Below are 17,116 nucleotides of genomic sequence, written 5' to 3'. Positions count from 1 at the left end.
CTCCAACATTCTTCTTTCTATTACAGTATGACAATGGGGGACTACTTAGTTAGCAATAAGAATGTGGAGTTTCTTGATTAAAAGTAATTTTGGACAGATAACACTATAACTAATTTCATGGATTTGATAACTTTAAATAAGTTTTGCCATTTTACAGTATTAAGTTGCTCATTAATATCTACATACATTTTTGTGGTTGGTGTTTTCTATTATGGTAACATGTTAATAAAGCTCATAGTTTGAGATTTTGTAAGTAGGTGTTACCTATTAAAGGAGGTATGATGACTTTCTAAAACAGAGGTCAAATAACCAAAGGTGCCTAGTCTAAATGCATAATAACAGCAAAAGTTTCTTTTCATCCATGACATTTTTCTGCCATGTCACTGTATTCCTTCCCACTCTCCAGTCTGCCATCAGCTGCAGAACTGCTCCTCAGCCCATGGGGAAATCTCTTGGTCTTTCAAGCAATGGCAAAACTCAAATAGAAAACCTGTGCATGGCACCTTTGGGGAATGTATGATGGTAATTCGGTCTTGGTGATGAACCATAAATTCTCTGGCATGCTTGTGGGGACCATAGCAAGTATAATTGCAGACTTATACCCTTTCAATACTCCAGAGTATGAAGGGGCAGCGGAGACTTTTTCAACAGTATCTGCAGCAGCATTATGTTTAATCAGGACCCATTACAGATGACTAATAAAAAACATAACTAAGCAAGCCTCACTGTAACTTGCAAAATTATTAAAACTAGCCTTGCAAGCTGAGGCAGAGGAAGGCCTGGTGGGTAATGATCTGTGCCGTGCATCGGTTGTATTTCCCCTGCGTTTGGCTAAACATAATGCTAGGTGCTCCAGCCTGGGGACCACTTGCACTAAGCTTGACAGGGCAACTATAGTCCCACACCACCACCTTATTTTTGCAGGAACCTCTGTCTCATAGGCTAAATGCAGGTGTTATGGTGTAAAATGAACATATGTGCAGGTGAGGTGTGCTGTGCTGCTTTTGAAACTGTTCAATTAAAGATGAACACTCTGAACTGCTTCCTGGACCCTAAGTCTGTACACAGAAAATATACAGGTACTCAAACAAACAGTTCAGGCAGTTTTGAAACCTTTCACAAGGAGAAGGGTAATCAATATATCTGTTTCCCCAAAATATCTTTTCCTCCCATCTGGTTGCAGTGCAGGAGATGGGATGGAGACAATTATGTGCTGGTAACAGTTAATGACTACTTTGTGTATGCCTCAGAGAACAGACCCCCTTGATTTTTAAATCTCTTCTGTGTCACTTCAGCTCCCCAGACTGATCAGTATCTCTCAGACAAGGCTTTGTCATCGGATTGTGGCCAAAGCATATTTTGGCATGCACAATACTAACAATCTGCAACTCTGCGGATAAATAAACATTTGCATCATTGTGTGTTTAAAAACTAATCCTGAAAGGAATTAGCTTCTATTTGCAAATGTCCTCGGTGCCAGTCTGGGTATTCCTGATGTCCTCAAGACAGTTATACACTGAGCTCCCTTTCTTGGCATTTCACAGCATGCATGATTTCTGTCTGAGCACCACGTGATATTCTCTCTTCTTTTGCTTTTTTTTTTTTTTTACATAAAATATCCCAAACTGAACCATGAATGTGTGATTCAGCTATCTTTCTTTGCTGCCACCGGTTTTGTGCGAAGTCAATGCCAAGTTAATAACGATCTCAACTGGACAGCAAATCTACAGTCCACCTGATATTTTTGGATTGCTCTTTTACATCACAGTGCAACCCAAAGCAGATGGAACAATACAGTGATTAGAGAAAGATTTTTGTAATGCATGTATCTATTGCATGATTGTAATTTTCAGAGGGGCAAACTAGGCTTTTCCATTAAAGGGATCATTTACCTTGACACCTCAAAACCTTCCAAAACCCTAAATAAACCCATATCCATTTCCAGCCTGAGCTGAAGCATGAGTATTCTCTTGAAATCATGATGCCTGGTTTTGATGTTTATAGGTAAATGTTTTACAGTAAGGATAACGAACCCAGAAAGGAATCCCAGAGCATATTTGGCTTCCTGGAATAAATCCTTATAAGCTGGTAGCACTGTGATCTTGTGTTGCTTTTTGTCCCTCAATTTTAGCAGCACTGCAGTTTGGATTGCTATATCCTACTGTCTCTGTGAGACTACAGGTTCATAACCAGTGAATGAATTATGTTCACCCATTTGTTTAGTTTTATCGTCTGTGGCAGATATGATAAGGAAAATGACTTTGTGTAATAAGGAATCTGTGACTGATGCTATGTAAGTTGGAAATCATGTAAGACATGGCTGGTCCTGTGTGTGTCCTCGAGCCCAGTTTGGTGTAAAGAATTCATACAAATGCACCTGATTTCTGGCATTTCTGCAGCCTGGAGCCATGGCCACATTTTGTGAATGTTTCCTTGTTCTCAGTGCTTCCTAACTGCTTCCCCCATTCCTCTGATGCTGCTGGTTCCTACTTACCCTCTGACCACACATCTGCAGCCACTTTCTGGCTGTGGGTGAGGGCAGAAGGTGCTGCAGGATGCAAGCACAGGTCCCCAGCCAAGTGTCTCTTGCCCCAGCTTTCCCGTGGAGCTGGATCCAGGTGCAAATGCCTTTTCCGTGAGTGGCTGCACTTCCCCAATATTTTTCAGAAAGGGTTCTGCAGTGGCTCAGTGATACAGCAGGAATGGTCACAACTGGTCCCTAGAGAGACCCTGCAGCCCGGGGAGGGCCCCACAGGGGCCGCAGCAGGGGGATATTTCCTGCAGGAGCTGCGGCCGTGGAGAGCCCGGGCGGGAGCAGGTTGTCCCTGAAGGACTGCAGCCCGGGGAAGGGCCCGCGCTGCAGCTCTCTTCCCTGCTGCATGCCACTGATTACTTTCGTGTGTTGAGTGCCTCAAGAGTAATCAGTGGTGACCAGTTACTACAGAGACTGTGATGTCTCCAGTGGGCACCTGTAGTGGTGTTTGTGACAGCTGTTTCTCTTCCTTATCACTCTCAACACACTCACATATCACACTACTGAAAGGGAAAAAAAAAGTATTTTAGGGAGAGGTCTGAGATTTGGGAAAAGTCTCAGGGATATTTTGAAGTTTTTAGTTTCCATTTGGAATATTGTTGTTCTACTTAATATTACTTAATTACCTAATAACAGTCTTTCCATCACAGAGACCAACTGAGCTAAGACAATAGCAGAAAATACACAAAGGTCTGAAAGCGAGGTCGGGAGTTTGGCCGTTAGACATTGAGAAAGGTAAGTGCATTGGGGGCATTTGGACTGGCTTGTTTATGCAGTTTTGACTTCCTGAATGGGATTTAATGTGAAGACAGAGTGAGGTGCTCCTATTTGACCCTGCATACTGGACCTGAAAGGAGGTTATAACGAAGTGGGTGTCGGTCTCTTTTCCCAAGTAACAAGGGATAGGACAAGAATAATGGTCTTAGGTTGTACCAGGGGAGGTTTAGATTGGATATTAGGAAAAATTTCTTCACCGAAAGGGTTGTCAAGCATTGGAACAGGCTGTCCAGGGAAGTGGGGGAGTCACCATCCCTGGAGGTATTTAAAAGACGTGTAGATGTGGGCACTTAGGGACATGGTTTAGTGCTGGACTCGACAGTGTTAGGTTTATGGTTGGACTTGATGATCTTAAAGGTCCTTTTCCAATGTAAACGATGCTATGATTCTATTCTATGGTTCTATGATGCTATGACGTTGTGCCATGACTTTGCTGTTGAGGGCTGGCTCAGTGCTGGAAAGTCAATCCTCAAACTCTAATACTCAAGCTCTAAAGAAATGAAAAATTTATGTGCTAATACAATGCATTTTACAGCAGTTCTTGGAATATCAGAGCTTGGAAGCATGGTAGCCTGCCTGGAGGCCAGTATCCCTTTTAGTTCATATAATTTAATTAATCCTGCACATTTCACTTGGTCTCTGGGCATTACTCTAGCTGTTTATCATGAGGAGAATAACACCATCCCTTTTGACCAAGCCCAAATCATCCAAGATTTTATAGGCTAAAAGACCAACACCTCGGTTTCTAACTAGAAGGTAAATGGCAAGCAGCGAGGACTGCGGATTTCTAATCTTACTGTGTCCCCAATGCACCACTACATTTAATAATCAAGCTGCATTCTGCCTTTGCTCCAGTGCTTAAGCAGTCCCAGAGCAGGGCCCCACAAGGAGCGTATTTCAGCAACCTCACTAATTTAGTTAAACTGGTAGAGGAGCTGGTCAGTTAAAAAAAACAACACCCACAACACATATTGCTGTATATGATTTGGATGTTAAGGATGGGATTAGAATTTACAACAGCTAAGACTCTTCAATATATTTGCATATATTATGTAAATGTCCTTGAAAATATATTGACATATATTAAACATGTGAACTCTGTAATTTGTGGTACAATATCTTACACTGAGCAAATTTCTATATGGAAGCTAGTTAAGTTTAGCTTGAAAATGTGCATGGTAAATGTTTCTATAATTAGCCAGACACATAAACTCTAAGGCTAATTATTTTAATTGATTAATTTCAGTTGTGTAGACCAATTCTTAGAGTAATTACTTGACAAATCTTAATTGATTAGTTTACTTTTTTTGAAGGCATTATTAAAGCTACCATTCCCTGGGGGGATCTTCATTTCCAAGAGAAATATGTATCATATATAGCTAATGTCCCAGCCACTGTCTCAGTGCGTGCTGTTCAGGGACAAAGTGCTGGCAGCCCAGGGAAGCTTTCTCACCAGCCAGTGTTAAAGGTGTTCAGCCAAACGGCGTGGAAAACAGCTGTTCTTGCAGTGAGTAATTCTCAAACATCCAAGTGTCCATCTGGACCTGGAAATGGCTGAGAAAAGAGCAGGAGCTACTGCTGCATGCGTATGTGTGCAGATGATGTGGTAGCAGGGAAGGCAAAAGCTGTATTTTCTGCGTAGGAGCAGCCTGAGCTGCATAACTTTACTTAAAATGTAAGGTTGTGGGGAGCTTCACCAAGGAAACAATACTTTTCCCAGCAAAGTCAACAGGAAAATATTCCAACTATTTCAGTGGTGGTAGCATTTTGCCTGAAATCTTTGGGTCATGGGTGCATATGTTTACAAAATAAGTCTCTATATCTGCTCCATGAGTGTTTGTGTGTGTGTGTATATACTAGCTAAAACTTCCAGAGGCAGGATATTAAAGCTTCTGGTTTGTATTTGCTGTGGTTGTATTATTTTCAAGTTATTTTATGTCTTTAAATGAATTGTTCTAAAAACATACAGCTCAAAAGCCAGTGCTGCGCAGGAAGGTTCACACTTTGTTCACAGTGGTTTGTTTTATTGTTTGTGAGATTGGCTCACGGATTAAAAGTTGTGAACCTGTTAATTTAATTCACTCCACCACAACCTTCATACCAAAATCAACACTTTTGTCCCAACTGCAAAGACCTTACAAAAAGGAAATTAACATTTACTTATTTTTTGATTCTCAAAAGTAACAGAATCATTTTCTCCAGGGAGAAAAAACAGGGAGAAAAAATCTATCTGAGGCAAGAAGCAAGCATGAAATGCTTTAGCCCAAGTGGATAAAATGAGATATAAGCAACTGAAAACAGAGACTTATCATGGAAAACGTTAAGCAACCTTATCTCTCTGTGTTGCTAGCAGCTCCATCTGTTATACACAGTAAAAATACTGAAACCAGAAAAGCAAACACAGCAACAATCAACTTTATTTATTGAAATAAAGATGCATAAAACAACACTCCTATATCACAATGTCCTAGAGGAAGAAAACCAATCTCACCAGGCAAGGTTTCCCAGTACTGAAAGAACTACGAAGGGAATTGCTGGAGGCAAAGAGCTTCTGTTTTGTAGTAAGTGATACACCCTGAGATACAGAGGACAGAAGGATTTCTAACACAACAGAGGCTTTCCATAAAATATTCCAGTTTGTATTTTCGATGGCAGTATTAGAGACCCTGGCAATTATATTCTCTTTTCTTGAAATTAGCTGTTGTGAAAGTATACTGGTCAAAGTGATTTGCCCTTTCCCTAGGAGATTATAAAGTGGGAATCTGTTTTGATGGTTAATCATTAAATGGAGTCCTTTCCATTTTCAGGAACAGAATGTTTCCTAAAAGAAGTGGTGACTGAAATGAAATGCTAGGTATTCAAGCAACCTCGGCTTGCAGATAAGCTGACAGTTATGCAAGCACTGGCACATGTGAATCAGGTACTGTCTGAATAAGAACTGGAACCATTTTATTTGCAAATATTGAACTGGCACCAATGGCATCTTAGGAAACAGGCAACTGCTTCTGTGCAGGTTGTTATCAACTGAGTTATCTAAAGTATGTTTTCTGCTGCACTTGTTCCAGACAACATTTTTTTTCTTCTCTGCATTCCTTGACAACTTACCTAAATTGGAAGTCCACTTATGATGTCAATAATAATAGGAAAGTATAATATTTTGTTTTCCTGGAAAGGAGTAGACACTCTAGTTGAACAGACTGATTCAGCTGCCTTCTCCAGTATTGTTGAAATGAGGTTGCAAAAACTGTGACAAGCATCGATACTTCCATTTGCAGCATCTATTGCAGATTCCCTAAATCAAGGATTTAAATCAAATCAAAACTCTGCCCAAAGCAAAAATCAGTCCTACAGAGACAAATACATCATTGCATTTGATTCAGGCAACTGCCCATCTTCTGATCAAATAGAAAAACCATCTTCTTCCTGCTAACCAGTTCCTTTCACACCCAGTGTTTTTATAAAACACCGTACATAGTTATGCTAAATTTTATAGCCATCTGCTTAGCTGAAGCAAATTTGTATTTTTTTTGTGGAAATATACACCCAAAGAAATGTATGTGACTTAAATGTTTGCAAGAGTAGTGCTCACACATCAATGTTTGTATCCTCGTCCAGAAAGTTTTTAAAAAGATCCCCTGAAATGATCTGAGTTCCAGTATAACACACCAGAATATGCTGAATTACTTAGCTGCATCATCAAGTGTGGCTGGTATGTGTGGATCTGTATGTGTTTGTGTGCGTAGGGAGCAATTTCTATTAAATTAAAAACAGGAAATAACAAGGGTTGAGGCTCTGCTCCACCAAACAGCTGACTAACCCTGATAATCCTGGTGATGACTCTACTAAATTTCAATGTAGAACCCAGGTGCAATCTTGCAATCAAGTCTCAGCTCCCCACACCTATGGGATGTGTCTCTGAAGGCACTCCATGCTTCCTCTAGTCTTCTGGCACTCGCCCATGGTCATCATGCAAAGGCCTCAAATACCATGTTGCAAATGAACTCCAACCTGATTTCCCTGTAATGTGATCACAGCTTGAAGAGGCTCTAAAGCTACCCCAATGCTCATAAAAAACCCAGCATCATGGCACAGGGCTGTGCTCTGTCCTGCAGATACCCATACTGTTAAATGATTAGCATGCTCCTTAGCATGGTTTTGGCCCACATCAATTAGTGGTTGCCCATAGATTGCTCTGGCATGGTTTGGGGCCAGCATAGAGCAGCTGTTGTGGGCTTGAACATCTTGTGCTGGGGCCAGGGCTTGGAATGGGGGAATTAACTGTATGGATGTAAACTCTGTAATACCACTTAGTCTACTTACTAGAACCAGAGAATGGTCCCTAGCCTGTTTTGTTTAGAGACACGATCTGAAAGATGTGAGGACAGCTTTTTACATGCAGCTTCTGCATCACTAAGCCTTGGAACTTTAAAACCCACTTTAAACAAGAAAGTTGGGGTTTTACCCCCATAATATTGCCCCTCTTCAACAGCATGAATAAATCCAAATTAACTCTTACCTTCCTTCACATCAATACTTGGGCTGCGCTCACTTCCGTCATAATTCAAGGAACTGTTCTGTATTTTGGAATGAACACAGCTAATGAACTAGCTTTGCTGCCAGGGTTTCATTAATCATTTTCAGTTCTAGGAAGATACTGGGAAATGTGAATGTGCCATGTTGCTCAAAAAGTCTTTACGCTCATAGACTGCTAATGTCAAGTACCATGGTTGGTCTCTGGCAGCAAAGATCTCTCTGAGCCTGCACGGGTTGTAGAGGTTGTTGAAACCATCACCTTTCCTCCCCATTTCAAATTTGAAAGCACATTTTTCTCATGTCTGCCTGTTATGCCTGAGCTCTACAGATAACTCTGCTGCCCTGGCTTTAAGTGTTTGGATTATTTGTTTGATGGGTTTTTGTTTTCTTTTCCCAGCTATCATTGATGTCTGGTCATCATAAAAGAGTGAACCAAAGTTTTCCTGTGAGATTGGTGCTCCATGTAAATCTTCCAGGAGTTCATTTGATTGAATGATTTACATAATTTCCTGCACTCACCTACGTATAGCCCACTGCAGTTTCATAGGGATTGGTTTAAACTCTCCTTGTGCATCCATATCAGAGGGAAATATTCTTTCAGATGTTGATGAACCTGTGGTGATAATTTAATATAAGTAACTTTGCTGGGATGGGACTGAGGCAGGCCGAGAACTGATGCTTATGACTTTGCCCCCTTGCTGAACCTGTAGTGAGGTGCCTGAGGGGAAACATCTCCAGTGCTGAGAAGTGCACAGGATCCTGTCTGTCTGCAATGAGGATAATCTCAGCCCAAGTAAAATGTTTATGAATCTTCCCTGTTTCACTGGAAAATTTCAGGTTCTTACGATACCCCAGTGGTATGAACCCCACTTAGCATTTGCACAGATGGGCTCCCTCACTCCAGTTATCACATCCACCAAACGAATTTTTGGCATTTACCTTCCATTTCCAGGAAACCTTCAATCTGGGGACTGCAGTGTTTATCAGATTTATGGACTTGTACCTTTGTAATTCTCACAGAGGTGGATGGCCTTGAGTTGCTCTGCTCATGAACTCTCCAGGCTTGGTGCATGGAAAAGGTTTGTAAATTGGTTTCCTCCTTTTCCACTGGGTTTAACTTTGATTTCTTGAGGACACCATTAACAGATACAGTATGATTTTGGCTTTTCTGTTGTGATGGGATGAACACCAACATATTCGCACAGATAGCTTCTATCTGGGTAGGAACAAGCCTGTCTCTACAGGTGCCTGGTTCAGCTTGGTGCTGCTGATATGAATGTTTACTGGTGAAACTGCAGCTCCTTTAGAGCATCCATTAGAACAAATTAGTTCCACCACTGCTTTGTTGGTTGCAGTTCCTTTTATGTACAATATAGGGTACATTGACCCCTCTGTATTTCCTCCTCACAAAAAAAATTTGACTTTTTTCCATCCCATGTGTTCTCTGACGGTGGAGACCACCTTCAAGGCAGATGCTAGTTAGTATCTACCAGCTATGGTCCTGCTCTTGACATTGATGTGATACTTGTAGATAATTCACATCTGCAAGTTCATATAAAATGAACTCTTGCACTAGAGACAGAAGAACCCGGGGCAGGACTCATGATCTTCAGACCTGGTTTTATGTTTTGCTTTGTTTGTTGAATCAGTTTGTGTGTCCCTGAATTCTGACTGCTGCTTCTGTCATTGCTAATCCAATATCTTTTGGTCAAGTTCTGTTTCCCTCTGTCACATAAGGCCTTTGAAGTCTTTCATCACTAATACTTTACATTTGCACTGAAGCATGGTCTTCAAGACATTTCTAAATACATGTTCATTTTGCTTTTTAGCTGTAGTATTAATCTTCTGTTTAACTTCTTTATTCTATTACGAAATTTGAAGATGTCTACAATGCTGCCTAGCTTTGGACATGCAGTACTCTGTGAGATCTTTTACAGGTCTTGTAGATGTATGGTTCCTGGTTTCTGAGACTGCAACAAGGCACTTCATAGGGTGTTAACTTTTACTGCCACAGATAGTGAGGAAAATTGCTTTCTGTTTATCTTTATCTATAATCTTATTTCCGAGAAAATAGTGGCTCAACCTTTTTAACATTCTGAACTTCTGTATGCTTTCAGACGGCTGCTATGTTTCACTGTCTTTTTTCTTTCTAATCAACCTGTTCATGAAGTGTTATCTTCTGTTCCCAAACAGAATTTCTTTCCTCAAATTACTGGGACTGAATGCAAAATAGATAATATTTAATCTCTGTCTGTATGAGTAGCAAACAGAGTAGTCATCTATCACTGGTCAAAGTGAATGCTGGATATGCAACATGGGGTTTCTTTTAAACAGTGGATCTAGTTTGGGGAATGTGAAATATCTGTTATTTTCACTCTGAACTTCTGCTTGGGCTCACGATAAGTCAATTGACTTCACAGACTGAATGATGGAAATACCAGTAAAAATGCAAAAAATAGGCATTCCTGCTCATATACAGAATTTGTAGTAGGCTATAGTTAGGCTAATCTTTTTTAGTGTCCAGCTTTTGTTAACCTGTTTTGCCACTCTGTCTGTCTATACAGTTATACCGAAAACGTTAACTAATGCTGCACCATGCTATTATGGCTTGTGTACTTAAGTGTTTCACAGACCAGATGCTCTGCAGATGTAAATCATGAGAGATTCAGTGGCATCTACAGAGCAGTATTAGTTTATTAATCAATATATCAACTGGAGATCTGTCACTTTGTACGTAGAGGTACATTCATACATAAAAGAACTATAGATAACCCTACATATCCTATGTATATATGGTCATTGAGTTGTCAAGTTCCTTGCACTTGAAAAGGAGAGTTGATAGATGAGGAATGATGAGTGTCCAGATGATTATGTGGAACAGTGCTTTTATTTTACAATTGACAGCACAGATCAACAAATTCAGCCAAGACTCTGCTCCACAAAAAGTTCAATCCTGACAAGGGATGTGTGTATATATATTTTAGTGTGTGTGTGTGCGCGCGTGCATGCATGCAAATGTGTCTTTAGAGTGATGGTATGCATATCTGTACATGTGTGCTATGCAATATATACATAATATCAATTAGACTAGCATCTTCCCATACAGCTGAACTAGGAACATGAACAGGAGTAGAAAAATGTGTGAAAACAGCTGTCTCCAAAGAATCCCTTGCCTCTCCTGACTGCAGGTTGCCAGGGTTTCCTAGAGACTGCACAAGTTACAAGATTGTGCATTATTAAAGAGGAAGGCACATAAATCCCTCATGAGGATTCAACACAAATGTGCTCTTTAAAGAGAGAGGTTGATGATGCCTATGCTTGAATGTGTTATAAAACTGCGCATGTGTTGAAATCTGGCACTTTTCCTTGCCAGCACGGTACATGCACTGAGCAGTCATTCGATGCCTCAAAAACATCTGTGGCAAGATACCTCATTCAATTTAGTCCTTCACCTTGCCAGGATTTTTGCAAGGTATTTCATTTTAAATACAATGTGCCCTTCAGCTTCCTTCCTGAAACCATTGGCCAGCTCTACCAAATACTCCACTGCCCATAGTTACTGGAGGATATCAGCTACAATGTAGAATACATGACAAAAAATACTATAAGAATCCTGATCATCCACACAAAGCAAATATGGACTTGGTCTGTTAGGAGTCTTTAACATTTGCCATATGCAATGTTATTCATGGTACCCCCCCCACAGGCAGTGTATGGAGGTGGAGGAGGCGAGATTGGGGCACCAAATTTAAAGATGCCCAGCAAAACACATTCACCGCAGCCTGCTACAGACTCAGCTATAGCTTAGCAGCCCTCTTTTATGGTGTTGTTTAACATGCTGCTGAGAAAACTGCATAGCTATTTTGAGTCTGCCAGAGCCCAAACTTTACCTTCAGGGCTGAGAAGTTTCTTGACTTACAGGATCTGTCTGCAGCTAGTGTCATCGCTCGTCATGTATGGGTGCAGTTATAAAGGTGTTTTCTGCCTGGCAGTTACCAAGACAGTGGTTCCGCTGACTAATCGGTGAGTTTCTGAAATTGTTTTTTTTGTACATTTTCTGCTTGGAGATTAAGCCGAGCAGAATGACAGCCCTTGATCTGCTCTCTGTTCAACATGAGGGAGGCAAATTAATACAGACGTGGGTGGAAGAATCAAGAACTGAAGTCTAAATCAAGAGGAAAGGCAGGTTTTGAGATGGGCTGATAACATGTGATACAGCACTTTATGAGCAGTTAGGGAAGGAAGATGAAGTAGCACAAGAAAGGCCATCTCACATAGGTTGGTGAGCACCTACATTTTTTTATTTTGGCTTGTTATGACCACCCCTCGCTGCTGCCTTGCTAGGACATCTCAGAACAGATATCCAGTTCGCTATCTCCACTACTAGATTTGATGTCTTAAAGCCACTGAGCACCACTGCATGTCATATCATGTTTATGTGCTGGACTAAACATCTCCATGCCCCCTAGTATCTGATTTACCTGCAGAGGGAGAAGAAAAAAAGTTCATCAACATGGCAAAGGTGCTAATGGGCTACAGGAATAAATTAATATCAATAGAATGAAAGTGGATGAAGCCTGCACAAACTGAAATAGGCCGGCAATGAGTTTGAAACATTAATAAAGACAGAGGGAAATGCATGAACCAGCTTTATGGAGTGAGGGAGTTAACAGAGAAGTAACTCACTAGCAACACAGAGATAAGCCACTTAGGCTGTCAGCTCATGATGTATTCATCAAGCCATCTAAGCTTAGATATGTTCAGTAAACCTTTACCTTCTTAGAGCTTTTACCATCTATGCAGTCTCTTTTGGCTGTTTTTTCAGCTCCTCCTAATTTCAGAGGAGTCAGAGAGAAGAATCTACTCCAGTCTGTGACCTGGCTGTTTATTTTGTAGCTAGAGATCACCTTTATACCTGAACATCATCTTATCAAGCTAAATGCTCTTTTTTTTTTCTCAGGTATCAAAGCTTTGGCATGATAAGACAACCTGAGTTGAAAGTTCATATTGAGGAGAATGACATAATGGGCAGCATACAAGCAGGAAAAATATGTAGCATCTATTTTTTTTCCCATGACTAGAACCCCATTTTGTTTATGGTCACTGGAAGTAACCAGCACCACTCAGTGGTAATAATAGCGATGGCTCTTCAAACATCCAAGCACAGCTACTAGACTGTAAATCTAAATACACACAACAGAGTGAAAATTGTTGTGTCTATAGGTTTCTATAGTAGATATAGGCTTAGCCTGCAGTAAAACAAAGCAAATATATACTTAATAACCTAGAGCCGTCTCCTTCTATTGGAGTGTATTAAAAGGATGAGAACTACAACTGCAATTAGTGGCAATAGTGTCGACCCATGCTCTGATATTTACTCATCATTCTCTAGGTGACTCTCTGAGTGGAGGATTGGACATAAACTCTGAGGTGCAGCAGTCACGTTCGTATGAAAGGATGATGGGGCTGATTTTGGCCAGTGCTGCTGTGGCTTTCTTGTATTCTGGCTCTCTGTTACAGTCACCAAGTGACAGTGAGTGCAGTCAGAGCTGCTTAAAAATCACTGGCTGCCATGTGAAAACTAGGGACTGTGCTCAGGACGTGAAGCTGACACTTCAGGGATATGTGTGTCACCTAAAATTTGGTGCTCTCTTTTAGCCAACCTGCTTTGGATTTTTAATCAGAACATGAAAGGAAGACAGCAATCACTCTAATGTAATATTAACTACTCTTATTGGGATAAAATGTTGTGTAGCTACAGAGCTTTTTACTCAAGAATCCCAGCCATCACCAGGAATTCCCTTAAAATGTGTGAGCTGCATTAGATAACTGGATGAGTATTTGCATTAAGATAAGCCCAGCATTATTGATGTTTGTGGTATTTCTTATGTGGGGAAGAACTGCAGACATGGAGTTTACCTGTTTATCTCTGGTTATATTTGGTAATCTTGAAAGATCATGGAACTCAGTGATAACAGTCACACTATGATAACCATAATGCTACTACAAGGTAAAACGTTTTGCGTTTATCTGGTTGAGATGGAGTAGGTCCAGCCAAAGCTTGTCTGTAGCTAGCATTCAGTAGGATATATATTTATTTTCTGTGATAACACTTGCAGTGACCTCCAAACAAGAGTCAAAATGTTGTTCTCCTGCACGTAGGAGGCCAAGTCTTCTTCCCTGAGCACTGAGCAGGGTGCATGTGGCTCAGTAACATTCACGCATTTTACACTGGTAATAGCAGAGTTTTGTTTCCCCACCGTGCTCAGAACAGAGCTGAAGTGCAGCCACCTCTGGGTCGGAGAGGACTGACGTGTCAGGGCACAGCCCAGCCTGGAGGAAGAGATCTGTCTGGTCTAAGGGCATTGCAGAAGAAAACCCCATGCAAAATGGTCCCACAGGGCCATAGAGGGAGATCCGAATGCTGATCAAGGGAGGCTCTGACAGGTCCCTCAGCTGAGGAGTGCCAAGGTCTTGGGAGCTGTGCTAATTTACATGAGCTGAAGACGTGACTACATATCTCCCAGGTATGATATTTAGTTTGCTGAACCATGTATTAACTCTTTAACTACCAGCTTCTATTTAAAGCCATATAAGTATTATTCCGACATGCTTTATTCTCAAAGCCTTACTCTGATACGAAGTAAATCAGTGTAAGTAAGTCAGAAGAAGCTCCTTTATGCAACATAGTTGTAAAAACAGTGAAAGAGCAGAATCATAATTTGCTCTGTCAAGCTTCCATGCTTGGATTTATCCCATGTAAGTGTGGGTGAGGGTCCTGGCTTCCGAGTGCAGCTTGCTGGGGACTGTTAACACACGCACATGCTTGCATACACAGGTAAATGTGTGTGTAACCTATATACTCACAGAGACATATGTGTGTACACACATATCAATCTTTCCTTGTGTGTGTGTGTGTTTCTGTGTGTCTGTGTATACATATAAATTTACAGAGAGAGAAAGAAAGAGATTGAGTACATATGAGAAAATAATTCAGTTCTCCTAAGATCTGAAATGCCCTCTGGATGTGCTCGCCTCTCTTTGCTAAGTACAGAGGACACCTAGGGAGACTGAAAAAATGCTATTTTTAGTAATAAATTTCCTAGCTTGTGCTACCATTGTAACTTATTACACTGAAAGGTATTTGGAATTTAATTAATTTGGTTTTTAATCCTGATTGTTTGCTTTGTTCTTTCTTCCGCTGTGAGCAACGAAAATGAACTGAATACTTTCACCTTTATTACCAATCAGTGTCCAATCACTTTCACTTTTACATTCTCAGACACGTACACAGTGCTGCTGTGTGCGAATACAGACACTTCTCCTGAAGTCAACAACTCTATTTGTTACCAGAAAGAAATGAAAAAATAAAAATTCAGGGAACATTTTTGCTTGTAAACCAGTATATTTCACACTATCATCTTTGGTGATCACAATTCAAACTATTCCAGTTCAATTCTGCCTTTAAAACTTGTTGTTTAAGATATCCCTGGACTTAATATGGGGAGACGCTAGTCTGAGGTCCACACAGAACACTTCATAACTTCTTATGACTGTGGATCAGTGCTGCAAGTCTGAGTCAAACAAGCGAATTCACACCACCGAAATCTCCTTTCAACTCCAGCCAGTCTAGACTAGTTTTTGCACACTTTGGCAAACCCCAAATGTGGAAGAAGATGGCTTGTCTTTCCACAACAGGCACAGTGACCGTGGGTACACAACAGAGCGTGTTCTAAATGCTCTTCTTACTTCACCAATTGTTAACATTTTCTTCTCTTAATTTAAAGCCTGCATCTGAGACAACTGCTTCTTCAAGAAGGAGGAACATTCTTCCAGTTCAGCCAACAGGTGTTGTTATTTAATGTAGGAAGACTGTATTGATAAAATATTGCCTAAACCAATGGCAGTGTCTACATGTTGATAAAGCTATTGCGGTAGTACATCTCCTTAAAAGAACCAAGGAAAAGCATAATTGCATTTAGTGACTAACTGACACATGAAAACAAGGGGGTTCAGTTGCCCCCATTGCCTGGTCCCTGAAGCAGGGCAGAATCTCTCAGGGCTACCTACAGCCACAGGAGTTCAGTGCAAGAGGCTGAAGAAAGCACTTACTTACCTCTGCTCCTTATTCATAGGACTCAGCTTGTTATTCAGCACCCAGTACATTTCTGAAAATACCTATTGATGAGCGTTTCAGTTCTGTTGCATTTTAAGCAGGTAAATTATGTTGACTTTTATAACTGTTAATGCTCAACTGAGACAGCCCATTTTCTCCCAGATCTGAGTGTTGGAACTGCTTCTTGATCTCACATCAACACATATGTGATTTCTATGTATGAATGGCACAATGCTGCTCACATTATCTGTGGTGACACTTCCATGCATCCACTGGCCTGCTATGGAGGACAGGTCTGACACTTCCTCAAACCAAAATTTTATTTCTGTGTACAGTTCTGCCTCTTATTTGCTCCCCATTCCACTTTCCAATTTTCAGATGCTCCTTCTGCAAGGAACTGGAAAGAAGAAAATCTCAACTTCAAGATTGCACTCGATTTAGTTCACATCACTGCAGAATCTTTGACACAAAGAGGTGATATAGTGAGTGCTGCTATCAATAAATAATCGTATCTTCCAAGCAACCTTTCCTTGTAGCAGTAGCCTCCATTTGGCCTGTATTAGAACATACCACCAGTGTTTGGCTACGTTATGTTTTTGTTTCCCCATCAGAGATACTGAAGTGTACTTTAGTACTTGAGCAGAAATCCCACTCAGCATTATTTGAAAAATGCACTGTTTGTTAACTAAACAGTTTATACTAGCTATCACAGAGTCTAAAAGGATATCAGACTTTTGAAAATTTATCTAAGGCAAAAATGGCTGCTTGAGATCAATGTCCAGATCGCGAACTTCATTCATTTTGCTTTTACATACCAAGGATAATGACTCATATTCTCTACCTCCGTTTCTCTGCATGCACCTCAGTAGGATGGCTCATTTGCAGCCAAAAGAGAATAAAGACCAATGAACAGCAAATTAAATTCTTGCAATTCAGTTTCATCATCCTTTCCTCAAATTTGCAAAACATTTTTGCTAACTCAGTGCTTTAAAATGTACAATATATAATTCAGCCCATTTGTAGGTGGGCTTCTTTATTAAATCACAAAACCCTAACTGCAGTATCCTATAATAACGGTCCTAAGAGTGGCAGGGAAATTACTGTAATTTCCCTCCTTGAAAAAATGGGCAAAACCATCCACAAATTCAAAACATGTT

The sequence above is a fragment of the Haliaeetus leucocephalus genome, unplaced genomic scaffold, assembly GCF_000737465.1.
Source record: "Haliaeetus leucocephalus isolate CR32 unplaced genomic scaffold, Haliaeetus_leucocephalus-4.0 Scaffold555, whole genome shotgun sequence".
In the NCBI taxonomy this organism is placed as follows: domain Eukaryota; kingdom Metazoa; phylum Chordata; class Aves; order Accipitriformes; family Accipitridae; genus Haliaeetus; species Haliaeetus leucocephalus.
The sequence above is the reverse complement of the archived record's forward strand: the minus strand, read 5'-3'. Positions refer to the sequence as shown.